This window comes from Corvus cornix, chromosome 4 (genome assembly GCF_000738735.6).
Source record: "Corvus cornix cornix isolate S_Up_H32 chromosome 4, ASM73873v5, whole genome shotgun sequence".
Classification (NCBI taxonomy): Eukaryota; Metazoa; Chordata; class Aves; order Passeriformes; family Corvidae; genus Corvus; species Corvus cornix.
This window is the reverse complement of record NC_046334.1, coordinates 3,067,736-3,074,571: the sequence shown is the minus strand read 5'-3', so window position 1 is coordinate 3,074,571 and position 6,836 is coordinate 3,067,736. Positions and strand designations below refer to the sequence as shown.

The 6,836-nt window shown below is 37.6% G+C and overlaps 1 long non-coding RNA gene across 1 annotated transcript in view; it reads right to left on the bottom strand.

The window, feature by feature from the left end:
• Positions 1 to 535: 535 nt before the first annotated feature.
• LOC120409883 overlaps positions 536 to 6,836 on the bottom strand; it is a 55,563-nt gene continuing 49,262 nt past the window's right edge. Inside the window, exon 5 of the long non-coding RNA XR_005601750.1 lies at positions 536 to 634. This is a non-coding gene — a long non-coding RNA (uncharacterized LOC120409883). The remainder of the gene's footprint in view (positions 635 to 6,836) is intronic.

The following is a 6,836-nucleotide window of genomic DNA, read 5'->3' as shown; positions in this document are numbered from 1 at the left end:
GATATTTTCCCATGGAGTGTATTTGCATCCCAGACAAAAAACTCAGCAAGTCAAGACCTTACCAGTCTCTTTCTAGAGCCAGGAAGACACACTCCTTCCGACAAATCAAGTAACTAAGATACTCCTAAACCAACACACCCCTCAGAAAGCAAATCACAGAATTGCTCTTCAAAGCTGAAAAGAAATCAAGAACCCTAAATAGCTTTTACACACCTGATACTTGTATGGGTCAGTGAAAAGCTACAGCTGGCTCCAATTCTGTAGCGTTTTAAAAAAATCAAAGCAAAAGGAGAGACAGCAGGAAGTCATTTTAGAAACTGAGGGTAAAAGAAGTATTTCTCTGAAATAACCTTCACGTGGGCTTGCTGTGCTTCCTCTCACCCAGAAGAGGCATTAATGATGTGTGTTCCATGCGCATCTGTCTTTGATGGCCATAGGGATTTGGAAGCTGTTCTGCTCGCTAACTTTCTGCTGCTTTTTTTTAGAACAAATTCCCACTTGTACCAAACAGGAAGCACTCACCTGTCCACCAGCTTTTTCTAAGGTGAAATGTAAATTGAACAGGAGACACATGTACTGTGGGAAACTAGCCCTTCTTCTGGAGCACTCTACCATGGAGAGAGAGCAGGAGAGACTGGAAAATGGAAAAGCAAGTTAGAAAATGGAAGAGAAAGGTTATTTCCACTTCCCTTTCTATAGAAGTATTTTAGGTCTCTATTGATACAAAACTTCCTGTAGCCTCTAGAGGAATGTCTCCTATAATTCTTCCCTAACTACAAACTTCAGGGCCATGGTACATCATGTTGATAAATACCTATGCAACATAGAATCAAGGAGTAATAATTTAATTGTAACACATTAATGTGGATCTAATAGAAGATGGTAGTGTAAATTCCCTTAATAAACATACCCTAAAGCCAACTGTAACCCTCCAAATTATTTTAAATTGCTATGTGCCATTTGGTAAACACAATTACCAGTCTTTATTGCAGTTGCTATCTTAGATGAACAGCCTGAGTTGGCAATTAATCATTGGTGTGCCATAATGTTCTGGAATTCATTGCTACAGATCTGTTCTTGACTGATGGTATAAGAAATCGTTTCCTCCGTAATCAATGCAAAAAATTAACCAAACATGTTCCTGTACTATGTGGTGCATCCTGTAGGGGAGAAAAATCTAACATCGTGGCCATTTATGTTGCTATTCAGGTGTTAACTGACCTTCTAAATGAACTTTTCAAGAGGGGCCAGAATATTTTGCTTCAATATTTGTGAGGTTAAAATCGTGCATGATCTGAAATCTTAGCATTCTACATTTAACAGCTTTGAATTCCTTCAATCATGATACCCATGAAAGACGGTCATCCAAATTCCATTCATTATTATAGTCCTAGAGGTGTCTAGTTATGATGGCACCAATTTATGCTGTCTTCTAACAATTCTTTGAAGACCTCTAAATCAGGGCTGCTGCTTGTTTTTTATTAAAAACAAGAGATGCAAAGTTGTTGCAAATAATCTAAAACTTCACTCTGTTGCTGTTTTATCCAGATCCTTCTCACGCTTAAAATTTATCAATAGTACTTGATTAAACATTTATTACATCACTCAGGTCAGAATGCAGCATTCCAAGCTCTGCTGGTATTTCCTTGCTAAATCTCAGTTTTTAGGGGTTTATTAGTCCATTATCTTATAGCTCACTGAACTCTCTTATAATAATAGGGGATTATGTCTGAAATATAATTAGTTCAATTATTGATAGCACTTACTTGCAGGCCCCCAGTTTCTACTCTACAGCTGGTGGATAAAGAAAATACACACTGGGAACTTCAAGGAGAAAACATTTTTAAAACAAAATTCTATCTAATAGCATAGAAAAATAATCAGAATATCCTTGAAAAGGCCTGAAGCCTCTTTTTGGGGCAAAAATGCAAAACGAAGCTGTGATTGCAAATTCAGTGTGCTGGTGGGGTATCTCTAGAGCCTCCGGTAGGAGATTCCCAGCTGTCACTTCCTGGCAGAAAGCAGGATCAGTTCCTCTGGGGAAAACAGGCATCACTTCCCAGGAGATGTTATGCACTGAGACTACACATGACATTTGTGAGTCTTGTAACAAGCCCGGATTCATCTAAGCCAAAGCAACTGACAGAGAAACAAATGTGTGTTTGCTCTAAATGCACTATTTTACTTCTCCATAAAACATGACAACAAATATATGTTGGATCAAAATAAATCCAACTGATCAGGCTGACACCTCGAAAATGTATAGTCTGCCGTGTGAACAGAGCTCTGAAGCTATAGGAGTGACTTCTTCCTTTTAGCAATGGAAATAGTTGTGCATATTGCCAATAACAGGAGGGCATTTCCCCCTGCTACAGTGGTGTTTCAGTTCCTATATCAGCAGTAAGGATCTGAATATTCTCGTGAAGATGCTCTGAAGACAAGAAATCAGAACACAAATTCACATGTCAGACAGGGAAGATGCACTTACAGTACAGAATTTCACCACACTTACGCAGATATTTCTTCTTACTAGCGGATTAGGAAAAGAATAGAGAGAAAGCATCATTGTCTGTTGGATGAAGAAGTTTATCAAGCATAGGTATAATGCAACTTATGAAAAAATAACACAAAATATAGCTTAATTCCCATAGATACTGCACAACATGCCATGATTGTATAAGAGATGTATAGGCAATTGTCTTAAAATTTTTGAACAAACTATATTTTATTAACTAATTCAAATTAATTGCAACACAGGACCAAAAAAAGTCTATAGACATGCCAATAACTTTTACTTTTTGATGCTGATGTAAAAATGGGGAAAAAAAAGCCTCCTTCCCTTAATAAGACTTCATAGATTTCTAAATGCAGTACTGAGGGAGAAAAACTGGAAGGAGTTCCTAAAAATTGTAAGTTCTGCTCACAGCACAACAAACAGAGAATTTATGCAGAATAGCCATAAAGGCACTTTGTTGTAGTCTTCAACTCTCCCACCAAGTAGTTTTTTTCCTCACCAAACTTTGCAAATGAATGCTGTATATTTACATAGGGAAGCACAAACCCACTGCTATTCCCAAATTCATACTCAGCCCAGCTGCACATTTGAACCCTGCATTGCCACGCACTGTTATTCCACCCCTGCTACCTCTAATTACTCAGTACCTCCCTGCCAACACCATTCTGCAGCCTTCATCTTTTCTAACTGATTTTACTACAAATACTTTCCTCAAGAGCTACACAAATTGTTTTGTACCATGCTACGCTGAGGAGTTGTGAGTTTTCACAGTTTCCAGCCTTTCCTGTGTCTTTTTTATTACAACATGGAAACATATGGCTCAGTTTCAAGTGTCTAATTGACAATATCTACAAGTGCTGTTGAGAGGTTCAATTGTATGTGTAACATCTGATAATCTGATTGTATTTTATTTAAGACTCAAGAGCACTTCAGATGTCAACAGATGGCAGCAGATATTCTTTGGAGAAAAAACAAACCAGCCCAGTAATTCTATTTCTTTTAGAGAGTTGTCTTGCCATTTATTGAGGTAGAGCTTGAATGTAGTGGCTGGAATGAAATGAAGTGAAAAAAACGTCAGCAGATGAAAAAGACTAAGAGTGAATGGGTTTGCTTTGTTCATCAAGAAAGTTTTGGTTAATTACAGATGTGTTTCAAGCAGGATATTCATATTTCATAATCCAATTGCTATACATAGGCACAAAACTACTCTTCATAATCCTATCCTCCAAAAGAAATGGCGTTAGTGAATGGGAACAGATACCCACTTCCACACTCTGCAGATGAGGTTACTACTGTTGTAGGGTTAAACTTTGGAATACAGATTCCAAGTAATTTTTTTTATTTAGAGCTCAATTGGCCTCAAGAGAGTTTTGATGTCCACAAATAATACTAAATCTTAATTGCTTCTTTTGATTAAAAATACCTTGGATAACCAATGTATTTAGTTGGAGCAGAAGAGATGAGTTAAAGTTTAAATGCAGAGCAAAGACCTTTTGCTTGTCTTATAATGGAAGGGCATTATTACTGATAAAAATATAAAGTGTTTATGTTCTTACAGTTATTTCAGGCCTTTTATCTGTGATTTTTTTCATAACCACTCTAAACCACAAGCCACTTCAGCTTTTAATATTAATGCTTTCACAGGAGTGGAAAGAGAATGAACCAGAACATTTTATTGTTTGAGAGATGTGTTCCTCCAATCCTAGTTTATTAATCTTAACAGAAAATCCCTTTATTGGAAAGATGTGTTTCATTACAAGGAAAGAAAAAAATGAGAATGTTCTTTGAAATGGCCCTTGAATTCAAGGTGTGCTGTGAGCAAAGTGTTACATATATCCTCAGCTCCTGCATGCATTCCCAAATTGCCATCTGGTGTGCATACATTATGCACTTGTATAATAACATGCAGAGCTAATATTGTTTTAAAATACAAGTTATGAAAGTTAAGTCAAATATATCATACCTGACAACTCATTTTTCCCTGCAGCTTTCAAACAGACATGTTTATATTATCCTAATCTCATACTGTAGTGTTCAAAAAGGAAGATGTACAGTGTGAAAATGAATTAAAGAATAACTACCTTTCAGCCCTTAGTACACGACTGGCAGGAATAAGACCCAAGTTGACTACAAAAACCTTTTGAAGCCTTCTCCCTCCTTCTGTTCTGCTGCTGCCTGGTTTTATCAATGAATCAAGTATTTGGTGGAGGTTTTGGCCAATGGATGAATTTTGTCTGCAGGAAGTCCATATGGATTTTGTGGATACTTACAAGATGTGTAAGGGGCAGATAATATGAATAAAATCCTGTTATCTTTATAATAAAGGTAATATATAAAAAAAGGCAGAAAATACAACTCCTATCAACTATGTCAATTTGTATCAACTCACTAAACCTTGACTTGACATAAGCTACAAAGCCATTTGAATACTGGTGGGGATTTTTTTCTTCTAACTTTTTGGTGAAGGGGCAACAAAATTTACACTGCAAAGTGAAAGGAGTTCCCACTCCCAGAGAATTTAAAACAGTAGAAGGAATTACAGCTGCTTCAACAGTGCATGTTCACCATCCTTCATTGCACACACACACAGGGGACATCAGGCTATGATGTGCATTTAACATTTTCTGAAGCAAATCTTCAATAGGAGAGATATGTGTCTTGGTAGGTGCATAGAGAGATTACTGACAGTATTCAAAACCAAATTGCAATTCATACATATCCCTTTTTATCTTCATTCAATTCTAGTATTCTTAAAAAAAAAAAGAAGGTAATTCAAGCCTTTTACGGTATGAGCACTATGTTCCCTTTGAGAATGTGCATATAAATGGAAGAGAGGAGAAAAAAAGTAAAAACCAGTTATCTGGGGAAACATTAATGCATTTAGCTGTGGTTATTGTTCAAACACAGATTCTGCTGCATGCCATTATGTAAAATAATAACATCATTTTCCTTTTAAAATTGCAAGAATTAGAAAGAGATTATAATTAAGGCAAGGTTTTGACCTCCAAGTTTCTCATGATCCAAACAAACCAACACAAAAAAAAAGATTCCCACATGAATTGTAGCAGACTTATTCACGCATCAGCAGGAAGCAACCTGCCACCAAATTCAGTATCTCAGCCCTTCCCCCTTAGCTTTTCTTCAGCTCTTTTCTGGGCACTAGAAGACGGTCCCATGTTCTGTACCAGCCTGACAGGGCAGGATCCCAGGATTTCAGGATCTCAAGAACTTGCCAGCAGATTTTCATATAGACTATATAAAGTGCAAGTAGGGCTTGTGCCTGGGGGAAGGGATTGCTCGGTGTTTGTACTGTGAAAAGGAAATCCCAATTCAAATAAATCTTTTACACTCTTCCATTCTACTGTGGGATGAGGGGGGAGTGAGCAAGTGGCTGCATGACACTCACTTGCCAGCTGGGGTTAGCCCACGACAGTTCATATTTAATAGTCTCCTTTCATACCCCTCCTTTATTCTTTCCAGTTCTGAAATACATGGAGATGGACTGTTTTGGGAGGAAAATGATGCCAGATCGGTATGAGTTGTAAATAATTCACAAGAAAACAACAACTGTTCTTCTTCAATATGAAACATTTACTCTACCAAAGGCAACAAAGCTGAGTTTCGTATTTGTTTTGATTCAGATCTGCATTAGTGATGTGATCCATATGATGAAATGATATCACATCACTGCTGTGGCAAACACTAAAATATGGAAGTTTGAAGTTGTCCAAAGCGGCCAGGTCACTTTCTTTGAAACCTTCAGTTTGGACCTGGAAGTGGGAATTGCTTCCAGTCATTTAGACAAGGAAGTGAACACTGATTATGACTGGTCACAAGTGCCTGTGCAATTATCCTGGTTAATTAGCAGTTTCCTGACTGGAATAGACACATCCAGCCAGAGGTTTCCCATTCTCAGCCTGAGAGCAAGTGAACTACTGCCAGTTGCAGATGTTTAATGCTGTCCATCCTCCAAGCAGTCTCAGCCCACAGTTTCAGAAGTGCTGTGGTAAGCCTGCTATTTCAGGGCATGTAAAGTTCTACAGAATTAATTAATTTGTTAAAATACAGCTTATATGTTCTGTAATCTCTGCTTTACTGTCCTGCAGAAGATTTAGGCACAGAGATTAACACGCAAGTATGCATGTGGACAACATGGCACTCCAGTTGTAGTAGACAAATGCTCTATGAATAACTAGTAATTCTATTAGTATGGAATCACCCAACCTATTCCTGAAGAAAATGATCATTAAAGAGGAGACACATATCAGTGTCTGCATCTAGAACTCGCCACTGTCCTGGAATGGAAGATTTTCCATTTCTG